Here is a 16,661-nt window from a genome sequence, read left to right as displayed (position 1 = left end):
TCGAATGTGAATAGGTGAATCTTTCATTATATCCTTTCATCCTAGATGTCATGTTAAATCCAAGAGATACAGAGTGATCACTCTCTTTTAGATTTAACTTTATCAGGCCTTAGACATCTGACTCTCAACGAATAAGAGGGACAAATTCCATCTTGACTACATACGTCCTAAATATGTACCTTGCATTGTACCTGAGCTCTTCCTTATGAGCTACCATATTTTAGAATAGCGAAGGAAAGAATCAAGGAACGATACTCGGTAAATATCCGAACCCAATATGTATCTCAGGTCAGAGGATACAGTGATATTCGCCTTTACTCAAGATTACATGTGATCAACCACAAAAGCTCCATTTAGTAGATCTTGAGGGCGGGTCTTCCAATATTTGTATCCCACAAATATCTATGAACCTTGGTTGCAACGTTGCACCACATTCATCCCGTGAATGTATACCAATCCGAGTTCATAATAGTCTAAACCTCACACTTGTTCCCACAAATGTGATCGACTACGGAATTTAGAATAATTATTTATTCATGGATAAAATATGCAAAATAGGAACATAACTCAAAATAGATTAATACCATAATTATATTAATGAGTTTGAACAATTTCGTTCCGTTACAATACTTAAAACAGATCATGACCAATCACTAGAATATCGAAGCCCTAATGCACAAACATGTCCAGCGTGTTTTGCTCCATGTAAGAGCTTCGTGAGAGGATCCGCTATATTAAGATCTGTGTGAACTTTACGAATACATATCTTTCCCTTTTCAACTTCATCCCTTATGTAGTTGAATCTCCGCTCAATGTGACGGGTCTTTTGGTGAGCACGAGGTTCCTTGATTTGAGCAATCGCACCCTCGTTGTCACAAAAGATCTCAAGAGGGTCCTGAATGGAAGGGACTACTCCTAAGTCGTCGATGAATTTCTTCATCCATGCAGCTTCCTGAGCTGCCAATGAGGCGGCAATGTACTCCGACTCTGTAGTGGATAATGCAACAACATCCTGTTTTGAACTCTTCCAAGAGACCGCACCTCCATTTAATGTGAAGACATAACCGGATTGTGATCGAGAATCATCACGATCAGTTTGGAAACTCGCGTCCACGTAACCTCTTACAGCGAGTTCCTCCTCACCAGACCCATATATTAGAAACATATCCTTAGTCCTCCTAAGGTATTTCAATATACTTTTAACAGCAATCCAATGACTGTTTCCTGGGTTATTCTGGTATCTGCTTGTCAGGCTAAGAGCGCATGACACATCCGGTCTAGTGTATATCATTGCATACATGATTGACCCAATGGCAGACGCATATGGGACTTTCTTCATTTTCTCTTGTTCATCTTTCGTGGTGGGGCACTGAGATGAACTAAGGAGCGTTCCTCTTTGAATAGGTACCAAACCTTTCTTAGAGTTTTCCATCTTGAACCTTTTCAAGATCTTTTCAATGTATGCACTTTGATTCAAACCTATCAATTTCTTGGATCTATCCCTGTAGATCCCAATCCCCAAGACGTATTGTGCTTCTCCAAGATCCTTAATGGAAAAGCATTTGCTTAACCAAGTTTTAATACCTTGCATTGCCAGAATATCATTTCCAAATAACAATATATCATCCACATATAGTACAAGGAACATGATAGTGCTCCCACTAGCTTTCTTGTATACACAAGCTTCATCACCATTTTTAATGAAGCCAAATTTCTTGGCCTCCTTATTAAAACGATGATTCCACATTCTAAATGCTTGTTTCAATCCGTAGATTGACTTCTTTAACTTGCATACCTTTTTAGGATATTTCGGATCAACAAAACCCTCAGGCTGAACCATATAGACATCTTCCTCAAGATGTCCGTTTAGGAAAGCGGTCTTGACATCCATCTGCCATATTTCATAATCATAATGAGCAGCAATGGCAAGTAATATCCTAATAGACTTTAGCATCGCCACAGGCGAAAAAGTTTCATCATAGTCAACCCCTTGAGTTTGAGTGAAACCTTTTGCTACAAGTCTAGCTTTATATGTATCGAAGTTTCCATGTATGTCGGTTTTCATTTTGAACAGCCATTTACAATCAACTAGCCTAGAGCCAGGAGGTTGCGTAACAAGTTCCCAAACTTGGTTGTCATACATGGATTGCATCTCAGCGTTCATGGCTTCCTGCCATTTATCTTTATCAATCCTTGATAAAGCATCTTGGCAGTTTATTGGTTCATCCAAATCAACCACATAGCAACCATCCATGAGAAACCCATATCTCTCAGGAGGATTACTAATCCTACCAGATCTGCGAACGTCTTGTGTATTTTGATCATCCATCTGATCACTCTCAATATTTTCATGTTGAGTGCTAGTGTCAGCCAATTATGTATCATCTACTTGATCTTGAACCTCTTCAAGATCTATCTTCCTTTCACTTTTGCCTTCCATTAGGAACTTAGTTTCAAGGAATTCAGCCTTTCGAGCAACAAATACATTTTGCTCGGTCGGATCATAGAAATAGTATCCCATATCATCCTTGGGATATCCTATGAAGATACACTTTGTGGATCGAGCATGCAACTTATCAGCATTATAGCGCTTTGGATAAGCTTCACATCCCCATACTTTCAAGTATGAAAGAGAAGGAGGTTTTCCAAACCACATCTCGTGAGGAGTTCGTTCCACTTTCTTGGTTGGGGCCATATTTAAAATACGAGCCGCAGAGCATAGACAATAACCCCAAAACGACAGAGGTAACGAGCTTCTTGCCATCATAGATCGAACCATATCCATTAGGGTTCGGTTCCTCCTTTCGGAAACTCCATTAAGTTGGGGTGTTCCTGGTGGAGTAAGTTGTGAGATAATCCCACAACTCCTAAGATGTTCTTGGAAAGCATCGCTTAGGTATTCGCCTCCTCTATCGGTACGCAGTACCTTGATTGTCTTGTTGAGTTGATTTTGTACTTCGTTTTGATATTCTTTGAATGCTTCAAAAGTTTCATCCTTATGCCTTAACAAGTAGACATATCCGAAACGACTGAAGTCATCAATGAATGTAACAAAGTATCTTTCACCATTCCTAGTCATGGGCTTAAATGGTCCACACACATCCGAATGTATTAATCCCAATAAGTCTTTAGCCCTTTCATAGGTCCCTTTGAAAGGTGCTTTAGTCATTTTGCCTTGTAAACAAGATTCACATACATCAAACGAGTCCATCTCATTTGATTTCAAAAGTCCATTCTTTTGAAGTGTATGCATTCGGTTCTTGTTTATGTGACCAAGGCGACAATGCCATAAGTAGGAATCACTCAAATCCCTTTTGAGTTTCTTGGTGCTTGTATGGTATATTGAGCTATTAGATGATGTGTCATCATGAACCAATTCATAAATTCCATTTGAAGGCGAAGCCTTAAAATAGAATACATTATCTAAATAAACGTGTATATCATCATTAACAAAATTAAGATAAAATCCACATTGTTTTAAACGGGAAACTGAAATAATGTTTCGACATAAATCCGGTGCATACAAAACATTGTTCAAAATAAGTTCCAAACCACTTGGAAGCTTTAATACAAAGTCTCCTTGAGCCTTCACTTGCACTTTGGCTCCATTACCCATGAAGAGACTTGATGTTCCCGTTTGCTTGCTACTTCTTTTGAACCCCTGCAAAGAATTGCAAATGTGAGTTCCACATCCAGTGTCTAATACCCATGTATTAGAAGAAGTAATACTAAGCTCTATATATACCATATATATGTTACCTGAGGATTGCCCTGCATCCCTCTTTTCCTTCAACTCCTTAAGGTAGACCGGGCAATTGCGTTTCCAGTGACCCATTTCACCGCAACCGAAGCACGGATCTTCCTTGGGGTTTGCTTGTCCGGCAACCTTTTGCTTCTTGTTCTTGTTTTTGGTTGGGGTAACCATCCTCCCCTTTCCCTTGCCTTGATGGGCGGGTCCTTTCCTCTTAGCCGCCTTTGGCTAAGAGGTGTTGTTACCTTTGGACCCACCATCATTGATCATTAGCACGGGTGAAGCCCTCTTACCCATGCTAGTTTCCGCCGTCCTTAACATGCCATGAAGTTCACCAATGGTCTTATCCATCCCATTCATATTGTAATTAATTACAAATTGGTCAAACCTCTTTGACAGGGAGTTTAGGATAAGATCAGTGGCTAGCTCATTAGATATGTTGAGATTAAGACGGTTTGCGCGATCAATAAGGCTTTTCATTTTGAGGACATAAGAGGATACGAATTGGGTGTCATCCATACGACATGCATGTAACGCTCGAACCGTTTCGAAGCGCTCGACACGTGCTTGTTGAAGGAACATCTCCTTCAATTGCGTAATCATGTCATATGCACTATGATGTTCGAAATCCTTTTGGAGTTCGGGTATCATAGTCCCAAGCATTAGGCAAGCGACTTGCACCAAATAGGCGCAATACTTATCCCAATAAGCCATGCCTTCCGTATCATCCTCGTCGGGTTGATCGGGAATGGGGTCTTCCAACACATACGCCTTATCCTCAAGTTTGAGGACAATCCTAAGATTGCGGAACCAATCCATAAAGTTCGTATGGTTGAGTTTGTCTTTCTCGAGGAGAGACCTTAACGATAGGTTGTTCAAGTTAATAGGTGCGTTTTGCATGTTGTTGTTGTTGGCGGCCATCTACAAAATTTAACAAAGTTCATTTAAGTATCGATTTTAATTTAACAATCAATACCCTTTAAATCCAATTGATGTTTATTAAATTTTAGAATCCAACGGTAAACCTAATTTCAGTTAGGTGACCTTTATCCCGTCATTTGATTTAGCTAAGTAGTCATTATATGACAATTGCAATCCTTTTGCAACTTCTAAGTTATGGGATCATGCAATCCTTTTGCATGGCATATTATCCTATCAACGCCTATTTGTTCATCATGCTTCGGTGACCCTAAGTTCATGATTCCCAAATCAAGTCGTCCTACTTGTGCTAACGTGTAAATTCAACATACTAGTGGTTAGGTGACCTTTATCGCACAAGTGTGTGAAATTCACCTCAATCATATTAGTTTGCTCATAACGGTTAGGTGACCTTTATCCCATTAAGAGTTCCCTAATATTTTTAAGTGTTTGCACAAAAGGATGGCATTTAACTTGTTTGTCTTGTTGTTAAAAGGGATTTTAAGTTTTCGTTATTTCTAGTTTGAGAAAACATTTATGCCATACACCAACATGCATTTAGTGTATGGTTTATTTGAAATCCATTTTCAAGTCTTGTAATTTGCCAATTACTTGATATAAACCATTTTATATATATGTGATCCTTTTCTTGTTCTTAATAACCATTTATTAAGGTCTTTAGTTGCTTTTAATTTAACCAATTAAATTTTCATCTTGCATGTTATTAATACGTCTAATTTAACCAATTAAATTGTCGTTTTGCTTGTTGTTATCTTGTGATTAATTGTATCATCCAAACATACAATACAATAAACAAACAAACAACCACACATGCAAAACAAGTATGTTCACAATCTAGCCATTTTGGTGGACATTTATTTAGCCGAAAACAAATGTCACCGGGTTAAGGGGTAATAATACAAAGTAGGAGATTTCAAATCTCCCACTTAACCTTGCATCCATATGTTCCTTGTGTTCTTCAAGTCTTCATCATCTTGTATCTTCATTTTACAAAATATGTATCCTAATACATTATTATTTAGAAAATGAAAATACAACCTATTCTATTTTACATACCAAATGTAAAACAAATTACATCACCAAAATAATAATATTACAAACCAAATGAATGAATTAATATTACATACCAAATGAATTATTAATAATCATCCAAACACACATACATACAACCACAAGGTCAAGGCTTGATTGTGAACAACAATATAACAACAAATATTAACCAAATTGCAAACCCAAAACAACCATTTGGACCCTCCCAAATTCGGCCATAATAGGGTACCCACCCAAAACCCAAAATTTTTGCATTCCATTTTCATGCATGTACTTAGAATGCAAGTATAGTGGGTTTAAAGACCATATATAAGAAGCATATTTCATAGACTTCGGCTCTAGATACCATTGATGGAATTCAACATAATAACAAGTTTCTTGATGTTAGTAGAATCATAAAACCCATTCATGTAAAGTTATAACAAGCGGAAGCATGATTAACAAGAAAACAAGTTTATATGTAAAACCATTTGTTATTTGAATTCCATAAATGCATCAAGTCATGAAAATATACTTACAAATAATAACTAGGAAGTAAGAATGTATTTACCTCCTCAAGTCAATTGAGGGTGTGTATGAAGAACAAAGTGATGAAGAATGTGTAAAAGCCCAAGCTTTTGATGCACCAACACTACCCTTAATGTAGTTAGGCTTTAGAACCTTAATGAGTTAGTAAACCAAGCTTGAAACCCACTTGTATCTTCTACTAAAACCCGGACAGTAGCTGCCCAAAAGATGATGACAAATGAAGTCTCAAAATGATGAAACCTCAAGGAGAAATACCCCAAACTTGTGCACCAACACCCTTGCTTTTGGTTAGGATTTATTAGACACTTGAATGAACTTGCAAAAACCAAACTTTGAACCTCTTTTCTCCTCCCAAAGGCCACGGCCTAACAGCAGTTTTTAGAGAGTTTTGGTGCAGTTTTTTTTTGATGTATTTTGCATGTAATGTGTTCCAAGAAGTCAAGGAACATGTATATGGATTAAAGGAAAAGTGTGACCAACTAGATGGAATCTCTAGCATGTGTGTTAAGACTCCAAGGCCACTTCCAACTTTTATAAAAAATGGTTTTATAAAATTTGATTTTATTAAATTTTATAAAATACTTTTTATAAAACATTCATTTTATTTATTATGTGTACATTATTTATAAAACTTACTTTTATAAAATGTAACACAATTAATTAATTATTTAACCTATAAATAATTAAATCCATATCATATAAATTATTCCATAATTTATATATATACATCAAGTTAAATTACTGAAAACCATTTTTCTTCAAGTCCAAGTGTCGCGTATTTGATTAATGATCCAATCGTTAAGATCAAATACGAATAAGGTGCTGGTAAGTTTGTTATTGCGTATGACCCGACTTGGATCAAAACATATTAGCCACGTTAATTTAATATGTCTCTCGGGCATATGAAATACCTTCAAATCTTTCTAACTTGACATTTAAAATCAACTAAACACATGTTCAATATCTATATGATATGCTAACTTAATGATTTAAAACCTGGAAACACGAAAAAATACCGTAAAACCGGATTTACGCCGTCGTAGTAACACCGCGGGCTGTTTTGGGTTAGTTAATTAAAAACTATGATAAACTTTGATTTAAAAGTTGTTTTTCTGGGAAAATGATTTTTCTTATGAACATGAAACTATATCCAAAAATCATGGTTAAACTCAAAGTGGAAGTATGTTTTCTAAAATGGTCATCTAGACGTCGTTCTTTCGACTGAAATGACTACCTTTACAAAAATGACTTGTAACTTATATTTCCGACTATAAACCTATACTTTTTCTGTTTAGATTTATAAAATAGAGTTCAATATGAAACCATATCAATTTTATTCACTCAAAACGGATTTAAAATGAAGAAGTTATGGGTAAAACAAGATTGGATAATTTATCTTGTTGTAGCAACGTGAAAATTGGTAACAAATCTATATTAATCATATCCTAGCTAAATTTTATTGTATTATACATGTATTCTAATATATTATGTAATCTGGGGATACCGTAGACACGTATGCAAATGTTTTGACATATCATATCGACCCATGTGTATATATTATTTGGAACAACCATAGACACTCTATATGCAGTAATGTGGGAGTTATCTATACAGGGTTGAGGTTGATTCCAAAAATATATATACTTTGAATTGTGATCTAGCCTGAGACGTGTATACACTGGGTCGTGGATTGATTTAAGATAATATATATCAATTTTTTTCTGTACATCTAACGTTGGACAACTAGTTGTAGGTTACTAACAAGGACAGCTGACTTAATAAACTTAAAACATCAAAATGTATTAAAAGTGTTGTAAATATATTTTGAATATAGTTTGATATATATGTACATATTTGTTATAGGTTCGTGAATCGACCAGTGGCCAAGTCTTACTTTCCGACGAAGTAAAAATCTGTGAAAGTGAGTTATAGTTCCACTTTTAAAATCTAATATTTTTGGGATGAGAATACATGCAGGTTTTATAAATGATTTACAAAATAGACACAAGTACGTGAAACTACATTCTATGGTTGAATTATTGAAATCGAATATGCCCCTTTTAATTAAGTCTGGTAATCTAAGAATTAGGGAACAGACACCCTAAATGACGTGAATTCTAAAGATAGATCTATTGGGCCTAACAAACCCCATCTAAAGTACCAGATGCTTTAGTACTTTGAAATTTATATCATATTCGAAGGGTGTCCCGGAATGATGGGGATATTCTTATATATGCATCTTGTTAATGTCGGTTACCAGGTGTTCACCATATGAATGATTTTTATCTCTATGTATGGGATGTATATTGAAATATGAAATCTTGTGGTCTATTGTTACGATTTGATATATATAGGTTAAACCTATAACTCAACAACATTTTTGCTGACGTTTAAAGCATGTTTATTCTCAGGTGAATATTAAGAGCTTCCGCTATTGCATACTAAAATAAGGACAAGATTTGGAGTCCATGTTTGTATGATATTATGTAAAAACTGCATTCAAGAAACATATGTCGATGTAATATATTTCTATTGTAAACCATTATGTAATGGTCGTGTGTAAACAACATATTTTAGATTATCATTATTTGATAATCTACGTAATGCTTTTGAAACCTTTATTGATAAAATAAAGGTTATGGTTGTTTTAAAAATGAATGCAGTCTTTGAAAAACGTCTCATATAGAGGTCAAAACCTCGCAACGAAATCGATTAATATGGAACGTTTATAATCAATATGAACGGGACATTTCAGATTATATGTTATTGATTTCGCTAGTAGCGGTTTGTTGGAGATTATTAGCTTTGTACTTTAGATGGTATGCTAATTGTATTGCTAGCGTGTATGCGGTATATGTGTAAGTGATTGCAAGTAGGTATTTTATATATATATATGGGTATAATTATTGCATTCACTAAGCTTTGCTTACCCTCTCGTTGTTTATCTTTTTATAGGCTCCGGCGTTGACAAGGGTAAGGGCCTTCGATTGGATTAGAGATCCCGCTTGTTGTTTAGGGGACGCTTTTGGGATGTGATAGCTTTGGAGTTTGACCGAGACTTGGGTAGTTTAACCCCAAACACCATGCTCATAGTGTCGTTTGGAATTTAAACTAGTGCGGTCGAAACTCGAACTTTTGTATGAAACTCGTAATACGGCCGATGTGGGCCCCGTTTTGTAAAACTCATTTTATTATTGAATCGTGTGAGTTTTAACCATTATAACATATTGTGAAAAGCGTTTCATCTAAAAATGTCAGGAAATGGGAGATCTTTAATTGAAAATTGACGAAATCGAACAGAACTGAATGTGGGCCTGTGCGCGCCGCGCACCCTGAGGTGTGCACGTGGCGCACTCCACTTTATAATAAAAAAAAAAAGAAAAATTTATTACACGTGTTCGATTGTATATCGGGGTGGGTTGTTACAATTTCTTGGATATTCTAACATGTCAAAGGCATTTAGGGTTTTCAATAAAAGAAGGGGTTGTTTTGAAGAATCCATTAATGTTACATTTGATGAAACTGCCCCTACTTCATCTTCTGGTCAAGAAGATGAGGAGTTATTGTTTGAAGAGCCTACTCAGCAAGCTCTGGATGATGAAGAAGAACCAGCGGCAAATATCTCACCAATCCATGTTGCTGAGTTCTCTGATGATGAGATGGAACACTCTATTCCATCTGTGTCTAAACCAAGTGGAGCTACTGGCTCTACTGAAGTTTTACAACTTGAGCATAGGTCTACTGGTTCTGAAGGATCACAAGCTAGTACTGGTTACACTCATAATGAACAGCTGTCTCCCACTGCTGCTCATACTTCTGAACCAGCTAATGAGCAAGATGCAATGTGTTCCACAACAAGCTCACTGTTCATAACACTAGATGGACAAAGGAGCATCCAATCGAACAAGTCATTGGTAATCTGGCTAGTGGTGTTAAAACGAGAAGACATGCAACCAGCAATTTTTGTATACAAGTAAATTTTGTGTCTACCATTGAACCTACATCTCCTAAAGAAGCACTTAAGGATCCTAGCTGGGTAGGAGCAATGCAAGATGAACTTACTCAGTTTGATAGGAATAAAGTATAGAGATTGGTACCTGAACAAGTAGATAGGACAAAGAAAATCATTGGTACCAAGTGGGTGTTTAAGAATAAGATGGATGAAGATGGGATTGTGATAAGGAACAAAGCTAGATTGGTGGCTCAAGGGTTTAGACAGGAAGAAGCGTTGGATTATGGAGAAATGTATGCACCAATGGCTAGGATGGAAGCTATCAGATTATTCTTGGCATATGCCGCTAAGATGAACTTTAGGGTATATTAGATGGATATTAAGTTTGCTTTTCTAAATGAAAAGCTGCAAGAAGAAGTCTTTGCCAAACAGCCATCTGGTTTTGTAAGCAGTAAATATCCAGACCATGTCTACAAGTTAGACAAAGCTCTCTATGGCCTTAAACAGGCTCTAAGAGCATGGTATGAGACACTTCATGTGTATCTCACGGGTTTAGGCTTTAAAGTTAGAACAATTGATACCACTCTGTTCTCAAAAGAGATAGATGGTGATCTCTTGCTGGTACAGATATATGTAGATGTTATTATTTATGGTTCTAAAAATGAAACACATTGTCAAGAATTTTCAAAACTTATGTCCAAGACATATGAAATGAGTTTACAAAGAGATCTGCAATACTTTCTTAGGTTGCAGATTAAACAACTTGATGATGAAATTTTTATAAGTCAAGATAAATATATCAAAGATATATTAAAGAAATTTGGTTTGACTTGTTTAAAAGACATAGGGACTCCAATGGCAGCATCCATAAAAATAGATGCTGATCCCAATGGTGAACCAGTCAATATCATTGAATACAGAGGTATAATTGGATCCCTACTTTATCTCACAGCCAGCAGACCTGATATTATGTTTGCCACATGTCTCTATGCCAGATATCAAGCTGATCCTAAAGAGTCACATTTGCTAGCAGTAAAAAGGATATTTAGGTATCTGAAAGGTAATGAGAAACGTGGTCTTTGGTATCCCAAAGACCAGGATTTTGAGCTAATTGGGTATTCAAATGCTGACTTTGCAGGGTGTAAGATAGACAGGAAAAGCACTACTGGTGGTTGCCAGTTACTGGGTGGTAGGCTAGTCAGCTGGACGAGCAAAAAGAAAAATACTGTGTCCACATCTACTGCTGAGGCAGAATATGTTTCTGCTGGTAGTTGTACTGCTCAAGTACTATGGATGCAAAGCCAGCTGAAGGACTATGGTGTTCATGTTACAAAAACTCCAATCTACTATGACAACACAAGTGCTATTGCTATTACCAACAATCCTGTGATGCACTCTAGGACAAAGCACATTGACGTTAGGTATCATCTCATAAGGGATCATGTTCAAAAAGGAGATGTGGAGCTACATTTTATTTCAACAGACCAGCAGTTAGCAGATCTCTTCACAAAGTCCTTATATGAGAAACGTTTTAACTATCTCATCTCTGAGCTGGGTATGCTTGAACTTTAAAATAAAAGACAACTTTGTTGGTGTGCTGGTTCTACAACATGTAAGGCAAACCAGTAAGTCTCAAATTCTTTACTTACTGCCTGCATGTCAAACAATCAGCACAAGACAACTTTGTTGGTGTGCTGGTTCTACAACATGTAAGGCAAACCAGTAAGTCTCAAATTCTTTACTTACTGCCTGCATGTCAAACAATCAGCACAACGAGGTCTTTTATGTCTTGGTCATTCTATGTCTAAAGTGAAATAATAAATAGCTCACAACATTAAATGATACCTTAACACAGAAAACTTATTTACTCCCAATGATTTAAAATTTAATTCATGACATATTAAATGTGACAAAGGACTTTTGTATTTTATACAAATTTTATTTTGTGGTTTTTACATTCATTTTGAATTAAAACCTGCTGCATTTAATGCTTAATAGGAGGTATGAGTGTTCAAGCCGATTATACGTCAAGTCATAGTTCCCTCGAAAATGTGCCAGTCTGTCACATCTGCCCACGTGCCTGCAGATGACAGTTGCCATTTTTCTCTCTCCTGCACTTTTTCCACCAATCCGAAAGGTTAAATAAGGCGATCCATCTCTCATAATAACCTTCGGTTATTAACTCTTCAATTTACCTTTAAAAAACACACTCTTCTCTCTAAATCCCCAAATCTTCAAATCATTCATACATTCATCTTCAACAAAATTATCAATGGCAGACCAATAACAATCACCACCCATTGAGAACCAACCGGAGGAACAACAACAACAGCAACAACAACCAGAACAACAACCTCCACTAGTCCTGGAGGAACAGGTTGAACAGGGACCATTGTTCAATCTTCATCCAAGCCTTGTCAAGGTTGCTAATGCACCAGATCATGCACTTATTCGCCTATCCAGAGGCAATGCAGCACACGCTCTCTCCATTTCCAAGTCTAAAGCCAACATAGGCTATGAGACTTTGATTGACTACATCAGGCGGTGCCCTTTGGCGAGATTTATCACCGGTGTTCCTACTCACCTTTATCTAGCTTGCTTATCCATATTCTGGTACACTGCCACCATGGCCACCACTCAACAGAATGCTCCATGTATTCATGGCATGGTTACTGAAACCCTAACCTGCTTCATCATTGTTGACGCTATTCGACGGGCCCTTCAATTACCCGGTGGTCCATTTGTTAATTCACCGACGAGCGATGATTTTAGGAGGGAAGTGCTGGAAACGATTGGATATGCTAGTCCAATTGCTCATACCCAATTAAGAAAGCACATGCCACCGTTGTGGTACTACTTCTTCAGAATGCTGACCCAGTGCATCAGCCAGAAGTCAACGATTGGATATGCTGTTCCAATTGCTCATACGCCATTAAGAAGGCACATGCCACCGTTGTGGTACTACTTCTTCAGACTGCTGACCCAGTGCATCAGCCAGAAGTCCGGTAGCTTCGATCAATGCTCAAACTTTGAGCTTAAGATTGGTCATGGATTGCTGTTCAATAGCAACATTGATTATGCAGCTGAGATCTACCTCAAGTTAAGGGAAATGGTGCTTGCACCCAAAAGAACACACTTAATCTCCCTTTCCAAGGTTCTTGAGCCTTGTGTTTGAAAATGAGCTGGGTGATGCTTACCAGCAGATTGCTGATGAATCTTTTAACCTGCCTTTAAAGCAAGGAGGGATGCCAAAAGATAAACCGACTGCTCCATATGCTGCCTTGATGCCAGCAATGCTTGAGTATCTAGCTGCTCAAGGTGGAGTTGCCCAATCGACTGCCTCTGGTGTTGCACCAGCTGAGGGGGAGGGACCTCAGCGCAAGCCAACTGTTAAAAGAAGGAAGCGAGCTACCTCAACTAGTACAGCCACCGTCTCACATACTGGTAAAGTAGTAGTTGTATTAGAATCTACTGCTCTCTGATAATAAATAATAGCCCTAGTCTTATATACTGACTACCCACTTCTAGTATTGGAATCCGTTGCTCATCTATTTCTTGGTAACAGGCAAATCCAAATGAGCTAAAGCTGGCTCCACACACACCACATGAGAGATTGCCCCAGTCTCAACTGCTGCTTCTGTAAAGAAGGCTGCTTTGGAACCTGGTGCATCTCTAGACCAAACAACAGAAATCTCTAACTTAATTAAAACTTTTTAACTGCTGACTTGAAAAATGAAAGTGGAGTTAAAGGTACAACCTTGGCTCCCAAACTGACTGGTTTTAAAACTAGTGTTAAGAAGAGTAGCAACCCATACTCTTCTAACCAGGCACTTCCACATTTTTCAAGATTATACTTCAAGAAATATCCTCTGCTGATAGTACAACCAGCAAAGAACATAACTGACCCCCAAAGCAGTCTTGAGCTGGCTCCTTCATCATGTTGAATCAGCTCAGGCTACTACACAGCCTAAATGTTACTTGGATCATACTAAAAGTCACACTCCTAAATCATTACCAGCCAGAACTCTTACACAATCTAGGTCAACATGTGTTGCTAATGAGTCAGCAGAGTCACAGCTGCACTTACAGACACCTTACTCTATCTCAATCAAAGGGCTGACTAAATCACCAGTCTGTCCCTAGAGACTAACAACAGATGCAATTGTTGAGTCCAATTTATTCAGTTCTACGGTTGTTAACATAAAATGTTCTTTTGTTTCAGTTCTTAGCAGGGTAGATGAACAGGGGGGGCAAGAAAAGCATGTTATTGTTTCTACTGATGAGTTCTTTGTTTCTGCTACTGGTGTTTGTTCTATTGATTCGCATACTAGTGGTGCTGATACTAGTGCTGTTGCCTCTACTGCTACTAGTGATACTAGGGATCATGTTGATGCTGGTTTAACTATTCCTACTGGTCATGAGAAGATGGTTTCTGATGATACTGCTACTGTTATTACTCCTCCTATTCCCAGTATTGCTGTCTCAACTACTGATTCTGATGTAGTTGATGAAACGATAATGGAACCTCCTCCTACACTTGAAAAGGTTATTGATAATATTGTTAAGGAGGTTCTTGATTTCGATGTTACTGGCTCTACCACTGTTACTCCTCCAACTGTTGCTACTGAGGAAATTACTACAGGTGGTGACCAGGATGACGTGGTGCTTACTGATGAGCTTATTGCAGCAAATGCTGCCTATTCTGCACATGTCACTGGTTCTACGGAACCCAATTTGGATGCTATTACCTCCACTGCTACTACTACTGACACTACTCAGGCTTCTGTTTCTGGCGAAAAGCCCAAGTATGTGTGCTAGGTACCGGATCCAGATGAAGTTGTGCCCAACTTCATATATAAGGGAGCCTCTATCACTCCCAAGATTGCCTTGCTGGTGGATCAGCTGACTATTGTTCCTCAAACTGCTTTAGTCTCAGCCATCAAATTACCCAAGGAGGAGCTGACTGAACTATTATCTCAGCTTGATCAACCAGCCCGTGAAGAGGTATATTATAGGATTGCTACTCTAGAGCAAGTTAATGAGCAGCCATACTACCATTACTTTGGTATGGCTCCTGCTGCTTTTCCATGGCCTGGTGCATGGAGGCCTCTTAAGTTCATCAGAGATCCAACTACTGGTAAGTTTATGATGCAAAAACTTCCTGATTTGCCAGTACCTTCTGATTCATCAGCTACTTCCTCATCATCATCTTCTTCATCTGATGGTGATGCTGATAAAGGTACTAGTAAGGAAGAACCAGTCATTCATGATAATGTGACTGGCTCCAAGGACAAACCAGTGGATCTCAGTAATGATGATGATGATAAAGATGATATTGCAAAGGAAACCAGTGGTTCTAAACCTTCAGGTGAAGGTAAAAATGATGGTGATCATGGTGATGAGTCAGATTCTGACCTTCCACCTCCACCAACCCACGGAGGTACTCCTATTGTAGCTGCTAGTGATCTCCCCTCAACCAGTAGTTTTGATCCTACTGAGGTGGCTGCTATTTCCACTCTGGCTGTTTATCACACTGTCGCTAGAATCACACCAGACATCCAGAGATCCATCCGTGAAACACTTACTGATCATTTGACTGAAGCCATTCGTAGAGCTGGGAACATTACAACGTCCACTATTGAAGCCCAGCTCAAACAAGTATGTGCTTTTACAGATCTAGCGGTGGATGCCATTGTCCAACACCATGAAGAAGAGGAGGAACTTAAAAGGCGAATCATCTCTCATAATGAATATGCTGATCACATTGCCCGTTTTCAAGCTGATCTTGATGCTGATAATCGAAGGATTCTTTTTCTTAATGAGGAGAATAGGGTATTGGAAAAGATGTTAGATTCGCAGGAACAGCAAATGGCTACAATGATTCCTGCCTCTGCTTATGTTCAAATGGTGGAGGTAATGCAACGAATGGTTGCTCTTAAAGCTGACGTTAGAACTGACGTTAATTGATCATATACATAGCATTGTATATGTATATTTTATTAGCTAAGGTCTAGAAGCAGAAGCTATGCGAGTTATGGCTAAAAGGTTTGGAATATTCACTTAAAATAAAGATAGCGGGTCAGTTTCCTCGCTAATAAAAGACTGCGGATCATTTCGCTAAGTTTCCATGGATAGATAAGCAATCCGCAGACCGTGGATATTTCGAATACTATAAATAGAGAGCATGGCCTCTCATTTATAGGTTGTTGATTCTCTGTCATTTGCTCTACCCTTTGTGATTTTCACTTGTGATTTTGCCCAAGGGATTTCTACATTGCGCTAAGGTGAATCATGCTAATTGATAATCAAGACCGGGTCGGGGTGGTTGATCACTTGATTGTTAAAGTGAAAGACGATCATCGGGGCCCAAAATAATCATCAAACATCCCATCCTCCATCTTATTGCTGCACTCAATCCTTAATTAAGTGATAACTTGATTT

This window comes from Rutidosis leptorrhynchoides, chromosome 10 (assembly GCF_046630445.1).
Source record: "Rutidosis leptorrhynchoides isolate AG116_Rl617_1_P2 chromosome 10, CSIRO_AGI_Rlap_v1, whole genome shotgun sequence".
Taxonomy (NCBI): domain Eukaryota; kingdom Viridiplantae; phylum Streptophyta; class Magnoliopsida; order Asterales; family Asteraceae; genus Rutidosis; species Rutidosis leptorrhynchoides.
This window is presented reverse-complemented; position numbering follows the sequence as displayed.